Here is a 13,579-nt window from a genome sequence, read left to right on the forward strand (position 1 = left end):
CTCAGTGTTGGCTGTATTACAGGTGGATCTTGGTCCAGTTCCTTACCCACAGGGACCTTGGTTCTTTGTAGCATTGAACTTATAGAGCAGCATTTTTGAGAATGATCATTGCCTATCTACATTAGAATTAGGTGGGGGTCTTTCTTAAAGTGAATATTATAAGGCTCCATCTGGCTGGGCCAGATCATAACCATTGGGGCCTAGGATTCTGACTCAACCACATGCCAAAAGATGCGAGGTCACTAAAGTTTCAGAACGGCTGCTGAAGGGTATTACTAAAAGATGCTGCTGTATTATAGGCCCTCGTTGACTGGTGAGAAAGTTAAGGGGTTAGGAGGTATTTTCACAGATTCAAGAGCAAGTCAAAAGTGGTAGCGAAACTAACAGCTATAGTAATAGCTGGCATTTGCCTAAAGCCTTATACATAGGAAAGCAAACCCACATTACTGCATCGATTGTAATAAGTGTGAAGGGAGGAAACTTTATAGGTGAGGGCACTTGGCTTAGATGTGATAAGTAATGGGTGTAATGTCACACAACAAGGACGAGACCATGGCAGGCAGGGCTTGAGCTCGGGTCTCCTGCCTTCAAGGCAAAGGCTTGTTCCTTGTGCCATCTTACCTTTCACTATGCTATGGGTACCAATGACCATCCTCAAAGGTCTTTATTCACTAATAATCCCGAATGCAGCTTTTTCTGAAGATAGGAAAGTCATTGTCCATACAGGGAGTAGGACAACAGTGACTTCTTTGATGAGTAGAGCACGGGTTTAGAGCACTTATGACCCTGAGTGTTTTAAATCCTGTCTTCAGAACTGAATGTGTAACCCCAAGCAGATTACTTAACTTCCCTAAGCCTCTATTTTCTTATCTGTGAAATGGAGATTGTGACACGCACTTCAGAGGGCTGTTGTTCAGTTGAAATAATATAGGCAAAACATTTATGTTTCCGAGTATAAAGTCAGAGTAGCTCTTTCTGTTGTTTTAGAAAGACAATGTGAATCAAGCTGGCTAGATTAGTTTATTAAAAGTTGAGGCAGGATTGGAAATAACAGCTCCCTTTATTAATCATATAAACAGAATTTGCAAGATAGTCCATTTTTTTTCTATACGATTGCTTAGGTACTGACATCAAAGCCCTTTCAGTTATCTTTGCAAAATTCCTTGGACAGTAGGTTTATAGTAGATGTTAACTGTCAAATTGAACTCACATCTGCAAAGCCAGTAATGGCAGATATAATATTACTATAAGGTGTCGTGTCTTGTGCTCTGCTCTTGAGATCCCTGTATGCTCTGAGCAGGCATGTAGTTAGATATCTGGGCTCCTTTCTCGCCTTTGTGGCTATTCTGTTGTCATCCTCCTCCTTCAGTAAATCTCCAATGGAGATTTAACAAGCATAGAGCTTGTTAGTTTATATCAGTCTGTAAATTCTTGTGCTTGGTAATGAATGAGAAGGTCATTTAGGCTGCTGGATGTGCACTGTTACCTTCTTTCCGAAAAGGAATTGGTTCACCTTGAAGACCTATCTCATTGATTCTGACTTCTGTCTGAGATGGAAAGCAGGTTTCAGTTACTATTCTATAAAGAGGCAAACACTGCTTACTCTGTGTTACACATGTCATTCAACCCTCTTAGCCTTATGGAGTAGATGTTATTATTCCTTATTTATCATTTGGGAAACGCCTTTGGACTGGGTATTGGCAACAGAACAAGGATTTTTAAACTAAATCTGTTTGATTTCAGAGCCCATTTTCAGTGCACGCCCCATGGCCCCTTCCAGCAAGGCTATAGTTTTCCTTTCCTCTTAAGTCCCTTTCACTCAGGAACGTTGAAGCAGGTTCTTACACAATGCTCTTTCCTTTTCAGGGGCGGGCAAAGACTGAAGAAGGTGTAGGCAGTTTGCTAACCCACCCTCCTGGGTTTGTGCTGCTTTGTGCATTCCGATCACCCATTGCAGCCCAAACAGGACTATCACAGAGGCTGGCCAGTGAAAGCCAAGCAAGACTAATCTTAATGGTCTCCTGTACTTCATTGTTAAGACTTATTAGAAGCTGCCACAGCAGCCTCAAAAAAAGAAAAAAAAAATGAAGGCATTTTGCTTTTATTTTTCAAGGACAGGCAGCTGAGCAAGGGAAGTAAAGGAACAGAGTCCAAGGCAGGAGAAAGCAGCTTACAGCTCAGCCATTGCCGAGGGCACCTGAGATGTTCTTCGGTGCTGACATGGCTGCCGGCACTGGCTGGTGGTGAACAGATGGCCACCATAGGCGGGACCATCAGGGTAGGGGCAGGTGACCTGGCGCTGTTCCACACACACACCTGCTTAACTCCCCTGGCACGTGGTACAAGGCACACTGGACTTCCTGGGTGCCCCTCTCCACTCTGTCAAAGTGCCAGAAGGAAATGAAGTGTAAAATCAGAGATTCCTGGGTCCGAGGACCCTGTATACCCAAACTAGTCTTTAGGCCTGCAATGGAAGACATACCTGGGTCTGCTGCAATTTCTTCTCCCTCAAGCCATTTTTCAATAGCTTATTGTGAATATCTCTTGAAAATTCTTGTAATAATAGGTTCCCATTTAGAAATACCTTTCTCTGGGATCCCTAAAAATTAAGCCAAAGTGACTAGCTTGTCCCATAAATGAAACATATTTTGGGCCTCTTTGAGTCTGGTAGGTTTTATTTACCTGGATTATACATCAGGCTTTTTGTCTGTTTTCAGTTCAAAAGCAATGTTAAAAAAAAAAAAAAAATTGTAGAAACACATGCAAATCTAAACCATTAACCTTAGTTCCAACAGAGACAACTCTGTTTTCCAAACGAAGTGTGATGGAATCTCCCCAAATTACCTTCTATCACTGCTTTGCTGCTTAGTGCATAAAGCAACCCATCACACACCATATGCTAGGTGCTGCCAAGCCCTCCCCTGTGCCCTAAGCCCATCACCTGCTTGTATGCCTGAACAAGGCAAAAGCCATTCCCCAAAGTGAAATCCAAGAAAATAACTACTGTAGTTGTCTCAGAGGGGTTGTAATCATATTCAGACTTTGCCTATTAAATACAAACATGTATAAATCAGATTTCCAAAGTGACTGGCAAAAACTAAACACTTCAGGCACGGTTTCTAATAGGAATTTTTGCTTTTAACTCCCACCTTGAATTCTAATAAATTTTAGATTAGTCACACAGTCTTAGACTTTTGGTCCTGCCTTCTTGGTACCCATTCCTGTAAATCAATAACAGGGAAAATTTGGGAGGCAATGTGGATGGAATTAAACAACACATCACAGAGTCAGGACATAATTGTTCTCTGTATAAGTTCTCTGAACTTGAGACCTGTCTCGAGTTCACTACATATAAGCTTGGCCATGTCATCTGGTTAATATGAAAGAGTAGGTCCACACACTCCCCTGTGCTCCAGAAATTGTTTTTTTTACCTGCATTTCTCAAACTTTATAGCTACATCTACACTAAGCCTTAAACATCTCTTTCATAGAAGCAATAGTTCATAGAGTCCTGCAGGTCACACACAGGGTTTATGTATTATCTAGAGCAAGGGTTTCACCTCTGATGATTTGTCTTATTCTTGACTCTTAGCATCTTTGGGGGCCAGTTGTTCAACTCTCAAGTGCTTTGTGCGCAGGAACTGACCCTGACAATGATTCTAATTGAAGTCCAGCCTGCTTATGGAGGCATGCTTGCATCCCCCTAGCATCTGTGAATTGCCTACAATATAAGAGACAAACTAAAAGGTTCAGAGCTTCATGGTGCAACAGTGGGAGAAGCTCATCAAAGAGATACTTTTGGCTCTTCTAACTATCTGTATGTTCTTGGGCAAGATACGTCATTTCTTTACGTTCTGGCTCTGCGTCTAAAATGATTTAGAACATCTCTAAGACTCTTTACTGTTTAGGATACTGCATAGGATACATCAAAAGACTAAATTCACGGATATGATTTTGGTGTGATTTTTTCTTTTTGTAGGAGTTTGTACATGACCACTTTGCTTCATTAGAATTGACTAATGGGAATAAATATTTTCTCCTTCTAAAGAATAAATGACCTAAATGAAATAGTTGAAGATCCTAGGAAGGAAGATCTCTAGACCTGAAGATATTGTCATTAAATTGTGGCAATATTTATGAAATTAAATCACACAGCAGAGAACCATTTACCTTTGAAAAATAAGAAGTGTTGGCAAAATTATTTACTTCAAATTACATTGACCGACTATCCTTTTATATGAGTGCAGTCATAGAATATATAGTGGCAGCAACGACTGTTTTAAATACTGTGTGTAATGTCAATCAACTTTACATACAACTGGCATCAGAAATACTGGGGAGCCTAATTTAAAAAAAAACTGAAGATTTGGGGCTCCACCCATGACCCACTTAATCAGACTCTGAAGAAAAAGACACAAGAATATTCTTTTTTTTAACAAATGTCTTAGGTTATTCTTTTTTACACCAATGTTTGAGAACCACAACTGTAAGGCATGGAAATGGAGGCTTTTGTTCCAGGTGCCCAGAGTTTGGGGGGGTCTTGCTGGGAAGAATAGATGTTTGAGTTTTAGGGAAGCAGCTAAATGGGGAGAAGTGGGGAGCAGCTGATTTCTGTTAGAGACTGTCACGCCCTCAGGTGTAGTAGTCATCTGCTCATAAAGCAACTTGGGTGGGCTTGGTAGAGGGGCTGGGACGGCTTAACTCTAAAATACTCCCACTCTCAAGTTATGCTATGCTCATATATACATACAGCGGGTGCCAAAAAAATGTATACACATTTTAAGAAAGGAAAAAAAAGTATTAAAATTGGAATACTGAAAAGATGAATACAAGTCACGTTTGACTTCTGCAATTACAAGAGGTGCTCAAAGTGGTTACATCAGCGTCCAGACACTTCTGATTGCTGCTTGAGCACCATTGACTAAAGTGTTAACATCTTTTACAATGTGTATACATTTTTTTGGCACCTCGGTATTTTTAAAACCTGTTCCAGTATAGCTACTATGAAAGGCCAAAGGAGGAAGAAAATTTACTGAAAGTAGTTGAATTCTGGCTCCTCCATTTGCCAGGTGAGAAGCTTACCTATTTTACAGGGCTTTGAAGGAAATGGGTTCCCATGAACAGCACTCAGAATATGGCCTGGCACTTAACAAGTGTTCGATACTATTAGCTATTTTTGTAATATGACAGAGCTAGATCCCAAAAGAATCCATCAGTGTACGGAATTCTGACTTGATTTATGATTCTAAACTTTTGGGGAGTTATAACACACTTTAGAGATGTTTGTACGGTCTTCTGCATTTAAAAATGTAATAGAGCATAACATTATTCTTAAAAATAAAAAAGATGCTTTATTTTGAAAATTCCATATAACCTACACCGTAAAAATACATTAGAGATCTTCTGGTTTAAGGCCCTAATCTTACTAGTGGCTGAAAGGCAGGCATCTTTGCTTAAACAATGCATATATTCCTCTCTATTCTTTTCTCTCTTCTATGCACTTTTCTTGCTCTTTTCGAATTGAAATGAGAGTATTGTTTATTTATGTACTAATTCTTCTCCTGTCACCGAGGAACTTAAACAAGATTTTGGCTTTAGTAATGCTACTTATTTACCCAAGTAAATACAAAAACCACACTCCCTCACTCACACACACATACAGACACACACACATACACACACACACACACACACTCACTTACTTCACTGGTTTATATGAAAAGAATCCTTATTTGGCTTCCAAGTGAAGTTTAAGAGATCAGGGAATTACGAATGTTTGATTGATTAATGACCAGTTAGGAGAGGGGTTGTAAAAACTGAAAAAGGGAAAAACACTTAAAAATTCTGCCGATAAAAGTTGTCCCTGAAGAGAGTGAAAAAGAAATGGAGACAGTGACATGACCTACTTTTAGAAAATAAGAAAACAGGTAAATAAAATAGCTCCAGAGGACTCATGTTGGCAGATCAGAACCCCCACTTTCTCACTTTTTACCCCCCATTGCAAATCAGAATCACGAGGGCAACTTTTGAAAAATACCCAATTGCTAGCCCGACCCCAAGTTTCTGCTTCATTGGTCTGCGATGTGGCCTGGCCACTGGTGTTTTTTTAAGCTCCCCCAACCAGACTGAGATCCACTAACTAACCACTCATAGTCCTCATTTCATTATCTGTGTAAGGACAATAGCACCTCCCTCAGATTAGCTGAGATAAGGCATGGGCTAGCTCTGATACGTAGATCAACAAAAGACCATTCTTGTTATCAAATAACAAATTCTTTTTCATTTTGATGTAACGTAAACATTTGTACTGTGCAGGGTTTTCCCTGGGACTTAATTTTCCTGTTATGTGTCTTAAATCCTGGTATATTTTATATTCAAAGAAAGATTAATTCTAATTAAAAAAGAAAAATAATGGGGGTTTATTTTTCAGGTATCACAAGGCAGAGAAGAGAATGAGCATAAACAGTGCTATCTGATCTGCCTTCCAAACTAATTTGATGGATGTTCTCAAATGAGAATTGTAATACTCCTCTCTGAAACACACCCAGAATGGGATTATTCTTCAGTACAATGTTCATGAACACTGAGGAGAGGATCCAAGGTTTCCCTTCCTTATTCAAACCCCAAGCTTCAGAGGGTTTGCTAACATTTTCTAAAATCCTTGGTTCTAATTCTTTGATGTCAACAGAAACATTTTGAGCCTTTCAAAGAACTCTGATGGTTTATCTGAGATGGGGCTGATTCTGTCCAATGGCTGGATCATTGTTCCCCCTTTCACTCTTGGTCCTGGAAAGAGCCCTAAACCAACTAGCTGGGTGTGGAGCAAAGAAGCGGTGTTCTGACCTGGCTGTCTCTTGAGACCTGGATTACCTAGGTTCTGGAGAGGATCAGGGTCTGTATGCTTGAGCAGGTTTGGTGTCTTCATTTGGGGAGTCCTGCTTGTTTACCCCCCCCCAAAAAAAAAAGGCTTATGCAAATTATAGTGGTGGAAGTTCCAGTGTGTGCCTGATCAAGTAAGGGGTACAAGGTTGACTAACTGACTTGAGGGAAGTCTCCTGGCTCTGGTCAACCTGGTGAACAGGCAGCTGGATGGTGACCATGGCTTTTGGCAGTTCCCAGTTGATTCATATGGATTAATGGTTCTGCTTGGCGTAGAGATATTTAGTAAGCTGAGGCCACCGTAAGTAGCTAATTTGGTCACCTGAGTCTTTGTTACGCTGTGGGTAACCACTATTGTTAGTGAAGAATGCCAGTCCTGATTATCGTGCCCTGCATACTGTGTCTAGTTATGGTACTAAGGAGACTAAGCTACGGAGTAGAACCTGATTCTAGTCCCATATGTCATGTACTGACTGTGTGACTGCAGGACAACTAACCTCTCGAAGCCTCTGATATCTCATCTGTAAAATGGAAAATAAAAGTCTCCATTTACCCCCCCTTTACAGGGCTATGAAGATGATTAAAAGAAGTCATGCAAAAAGGCTAGCAGGGTGCCTGGAAATTAGAAGATACATGATAAATGTTACTTGTTATTATATTTCAGAATTCTTTGTTCTGATGATAAAGGAAATGTTAATGATATTAAACTCTTTCATTATGCTTTCCTTCAGCTAGGTTGTTTAGGGTTAATAGATCTTATGTAGGATTACGGGAAAATGTGTTTGTCCTTGATATCCAGAAATGACAGTGGTGATAGTTAACCTTTATGAGGCTTCCTACGCGAGGCATTATATGTGGATTCTCAGTTAATCCACAAAACAACTGTATGAGGTAGGTACTATTATTATCCTCATTTTATAGATGAGAAAGCTGAATTCCAGAGTACAGCAGTCAGTCCCCTTTATCTGCAGGGGATACATTCCAAGACTTCCAGTGGACGCCTGAAACCATCGATAGTACTGAACCCTACATATATACTATGTTTTTTTATAGACATACATACCTATGCTACAATTTATAAATTAGGCACAGGAAGAGATTAACAATAATAATGAGTAATAAAATAAAACAGTTGTAACAATATACTGTAATGAAAGTTATGTGAATGGCTTTGGGGTCATTATTAAGTAAAATAAAGGTTACTTGAACACAAGCGCTGTGAAACCATGACAGTTGATCTGATAACAAAGATGGCTACCAAGTGACTGATGGGTGGGTAGCGTACATAGCATGGATATGCAGGACAAAGGGATGATTCATATCCTGGGTGGGATGGAGCAAGATGGCGTGAGATTTCATCAGGATACTCAGAATGGCACTCAATTTATGTTTGGTTCTAGAATGTTCCTTTAAATATTTTCCGATTGCAGTTGACCATGGGTAATTGAAACCGTGGAGGACAAAACAAGATGAGGAGGGTACTATTGCATAAGAAATTTGTCCAAAGTTATATAGCCAGTAAGAGGTAAAACTAGGATCCAGACCAAAGCAGGGTGATCCCAGCTGGAGATCGTGGTTCTTACCCACAAGTCTGTGGGGGTGTTGCCTGTGACCTTTTGCACAAGACCATGGGGTGTTGCAAAGACTAGACAACTGACACATCTTAAATTTAAAAATGGACAGTGGGTTAAAAAACGAATCCAGAAACCTCACCATGTCAAACTCTGTAACTGCACAACGTTAGAATAGCTGATCATTTGAAAGAAGGAATAAATTGTTCTATATTGAAACATTAGCCTGACTCCTTTAGCAAAATATTATATTTGCATGGATCAGAATCATTAAGAAGGGGCTATTTTCATGGAAGACCCTTCATTCTTTTCGAACGATATTAGAGATTGTTGACTGATAAAGTAATTTTTTTTGATTCCTTAAGTTCCTGGCTTCTCCTGGCATTATGTTTACACTGCCTTCATAGCACATAAAAATAGGCTTGAATGAACCTACTTTGAAAATAATACCAAGTTTTTTGTGTTTTCAATTTTGACCCATAATTCTATTATTTTTATAATAAACCTTTATTTTAATAATACCAAGTCCATGAGAAAGGAAAATTGGTATGATTTTGTCAAGCAACATTTTTGCAAATTTTGAAAAGGACAAAAGGAAGGGCAGATGTGGGCTTGAAACAAATAGCTTAATTAATTGTCATTTTTCCCAAGCCAGGTGGTTTGTTATTAGCTACAACTGAAATTCACTTCTTGCCTCAAAAACAATCCACGTTGCCCTGCACAAAATGGTGTCTTCCAGCTTGCTTCTCCTTCCTTCCCAATAATCTACCTCTTTCTCTCTTGACTCTACTTTCCTAGTTCTTTCTTCGAAGTTTGTTCTGTTTCTGGAACTTCCATCTCCTATCTCAATCTCAAATCCTCTCCCTCCTTTTCTCAAGTCCAACATTAGAAATGGTAAAGCCATTGGTGCCCCAAGTCTTGCGAGAGCTAGAGATAGCTGAGAAGGATCTGTTAGTAAAACCTGGAGAAAAAAATAAAACAGAAACCCTCACTCTCACCTCCAGGTAGCATTAGTGAGTACAAAGGACTCTAACAGTGTGATTCTAAGACATGGTTCTAGACGATACACTGAAGACACTCACGGTGTGTCTTTGCCCTGTGGGTATTTGCCCAGTTATTTATTCCACACAGACAATGTCTTTTTGAAGGGATCGCTTTGGTATTATAAGTTTGGGAAAACATGAACACTATTAAAAGTAGGCAAATGGAGGCAACTCTGTAAACACAAAATGTCACTGCATACCCAGCACTAGAGGCAGCAGGTAACACGTGAGGGCAGGTGAGACTTGAGTGGATTCTGAAAAGTTATGATAATTCTCCCATTTCTTTTTCCACCTTGCCCCACTTGGTGTATAATTTCCCCCACTAGCTTATTATTATGGGTTACTCAGATGGTGCCAAAAAGTATATGTATCTATACTTTTTAAGTCTTAAAAATCTACAAAATCTTTGGTCCAGCAATTCTACTTCTGCAGGTTGAGAAGTAATTATACCAGTGTGAAAGTCTATGTATGGTCAGGGCAGAGGTTTAATGTTAGAGGAAAATTAGAAACAAAGTGTCCGTCATTTTTAGTAAAATAGCTTACAACTTCATACAACATAATATTGTGCAACCCTTAAAATCATGATGTAAGGGACACTAACAAAGAAAATGTTCATGGCATATTGCTAAGTGAAAAATAAGTTTGTAATTATGCGTAGTGAGTCCATTAAAAAGTGTGGGTAAATATTTGATATGTCTTTGTAGACACATTTTTGTGCAATTTATTAAAATGTCCCAGGATTTTAAAATTTGAAACATAAATACAAGAATGCAAATGGATGGTGGGATTACATGATTTCTTTTTTACTCTTTGCTTATTACAAATAGACTATTATTTACAAAGAGAATTTTATTCTCTTATTTACAAAGAGAATGTATCGTTTATGATTTGTGTTAATAAAAGGCTATAAATATACATTTAAAAATAGCATTATGTAAATAACAGGGTCTGTCTGAGAAGGGATGGAAGGTTGATTTTCAGCCTTTTCTGGTTCTTTCAATGGTCACATCTACGGTAGCTGGTTCCTTAGATGGAAGGCATCGTACATATTATATGCAGAGCAGGTGTGTTTCAAATAGTGTAAAGGGTGAGAGATGAAGAGGGCATTTCCTAGGCATCAGGGGCTGGCCTACAGTTCAGAGTCAGGAAGGTGCCTGGGACAGGCCATAAAGTAGAACAAGAATTGTAAAAATCAAACTTCACCCACTATAAAAGTTTTCCCAGGGCTAGCTGTGAGGGAAGATGTGTGTATGTCTTAGTCTCCTTCTAATCTTTCCTGTCAAGCAATGATGGACCATAGAGGAGAGCCAAAATCCTCTCTTAATTTTCTATGTTGTATTACAGCAATGTTATATTTTATTTACTAGCAGTATGTTTTATTGACTTCAACCCATAAAATTGCTTTGCATATTCACTTAATCTGACAAATACTTTTTACAAGCTTGTGAAGAGAGTTGTGCCCTTGAGATGTCTAGGAAGGGATGTAACACCCAAGTCTTTCATCATTTGTACTTGGGCTCTTACCAGAGATGCAATTTGGAATGCAAAGACCAGAAAATAAGGTGTAAGGCTATATCCAAACTTCTAAGACTATGTGACGAGGCTGAGTTCTAATGCCAAGTTTTTTCCTTGTCTCTCTCCCAGGCACCTAGCACCCTTTTTAATAGATACTTACTAAATGTCTTATGTTTTTATAACCTCTTATAATTTTGAGAGAACTGCCATAGATGTTATACTATTTGCTCTTTCTGACACGCCTGAGTTAAAAAAAAATACCATCAGCCCCATTTTTTTAGGGGAGGAAACTGAAGCTCCCTAGGGGTCTAATGGAATGTGAGTGCAGGGGTGAGATTATAATCCACATTCTGTGATTCCTGGTGCCCAGGTCCTTATGCTGCAGGCTCATTTCCAGATCCTTCATCAAATCCTGTTCTTGCCAGATATTACCCCACAATCTGGATCTAGATTGTCTGACTCCCAGGGCTGCTGTGGATATCATAGAGCTAAATTATACGAATGTACTTTTTAAGCAATAAAGCTATGCAAAGGTAGTTACTGTTGAAACGCTTTCTGTGTTAAATGCAAATGTTCTGCCCTTTTGAAACCATCATTAATCACTGATGCTTTAATGTGGATCATTTGTTGAATTTTCCAAAGTCATAACTAACCCAGAATATTTAGATTGGGAGGAGAAGGGGTGTTGGGGAGGAAAACCCATGGCACTTGGGAACAAGCTGGTAAGAACAGATATAGCAGGGAGCAATATGGGAGTCCCAGCTGCCAGAGAAGGAAAACACTAAGTACAGTAAGCCCTCACTTAATGTTGATAGGTCCTTGGGACTTTGGCAAAACAACATATATCAAAACAACTTTTGCCATGGGCTAATTGTTATAAAACTAGAATTAAGTTTCTGAGGCATCTCATCAGCATTATAATGAAATGACATTGAATGAAAGGGCATTATTTGAGGACCTGCTGTAATTCAAAGGCATTATTATTTGAAGTGGGAGGCTAAGAAAAAGGAACAATTTTTTATAGTTTCTAAGACGAGAACTGCCTGGGTAAGTCTGCAGGGGGAGAACCTAAGGTCTAAGTGATTAGGTAATTTGCCAAAGATTAGTGGTACAAGTGGTCATGCCACTCTTTTAAAATATCCCTCCACGCACACACTATTCCATGATTGCATGATTCTGTTTTGTTTAAATGCAGAATGGCTCTTAAGCCTATGCCTTGCCATGGTATCATACTGTTTCCTTTGTTTTAATTTTAGAAAAAGGTATTAGTCTCCTTTTTAGTGCCTAAGGACTAGTGCAGAGGGAAGATCAGTTGAATCCTTGGCGATGAAGAATGCCGCATTGCTTCAGAGCCTCAGTTTGGACTTCCTAGTTAGAGGATGGCCTCATCTGTGAGAACAGTGTTTTTTATTCTGAATATTGCTTGACACTAATACTCTGTAGACTCAACTCAGGTATAGCCGTTGTATCAGACAGGGCTTAATTGTTGTTCTTAGAACAAGAATACTTGACACAGCAGAAGTCATTGATGTCAGGTTTGTCCCTTTTCTTCCTCATTGTGAAACTCCGGAAGCACAGATGGAAGGGCAGTCGCATCTGGAACCACTTGTATTGCAGCCTCACTCTAAGTGCTGACTCCCTCTGAGCAGCCCAAGCTAAGGGCCTCTAGTTTGGCAAGTGGGTTAGTTTAGGGGTTTGGGTTTGCCATATTTCAGCCATCTGAAGCAACACCATGCACAGAATACTGCAGAGAAGGACATTTTCACGATTCTTTTGCACATTTATGGTTATTTGTTTGTTTGCAGCTATAATCCAGGAATGAAAAGGTATAATTAGTCCTCTGCTAGGCCCATTTGTGGACCCCAGTGGGTTCATTTTAGTTGAGAACTACAGCAAGTCCAGCTTGTTGTCTTGAGCCACGATTTTTTACAGTGATAACCTAATACTAGCTTGTAATTTATGAAGGACCACATCACAAAGCCCCCTGGGTTCCAGAGGGCGTGGGTTGATGTGTGTGTGTGTGTGTGTGGGGGGGGGCACCAATATAACACATAATTTCCTGATTGTAAATAATAGAACCAAAATATGTTATTCTTCTCTTTGTGCACAAAATACGGGATTTACAGGTGCTGAGCTCAACAAAGGTTATCCAATGTCGTCACCAATAGATTTAGCATTTCTGAACCATGTGCCAGAAAAGGTGGCTGAATAATGTTAAGGCATTTTATAATCTAAATCCTTTTCTGGAATAAAGCAGAGTATAAACAAGTAATATATAGCTTATGTTTCATTCTTGGGAAAAGGCAGGATGTGAGGTCTGTGTGCTGAGAAGTCATGACGGCATTCCAGCTGGCATGGGCATAAATGCCAAGCGCCATGATTTCATGTCTATAATGTGCACTATCCCCAGCAGATATTGCAATTCTTTTAGAGTCACATGTAAAATTTGCCTTTTAAATGGAGTTAGCATTTTTATTTGTCTTTTCTAAAAATACCAATGGGTCTTAAATTCATTTTGTTCCTCACGTGGTGCCCATGACATTGCAATTAAATTAGGCTTTTTTTATAGCC

At 39.4% G+C, this 13,579-nt stretch overlaps 1 protein-coding gene across 8 annotated transcripts in view; it reads right to left on the reverse strand.

Annotated features, from left to right (window-relative positions):
• The window catches only part of SLC8A1 (solute carrier family 8 member A1), a 386,698-nt gene that overhangs the window by 18,602 nt on the left and 354,517 nt on the right, over window positions 1-13,579 (reverse strand). The window lies entirely within an intron of this gene.

Source organism: Rhinolophus sinicus, linkage group LG05 (genome assembly GCF_036562045.2).
Source record: "Rhinolophus sinicus isolate RSC01 linkage group LG05, ASM3656204v1, whole genome shotgun sequence".
NCBI lineage: Eukaryota > Metazoa > Chordata > Mammalia > Chiroptera > Rhinolophidae > Rhinolophus > Rhinolophus sinicus.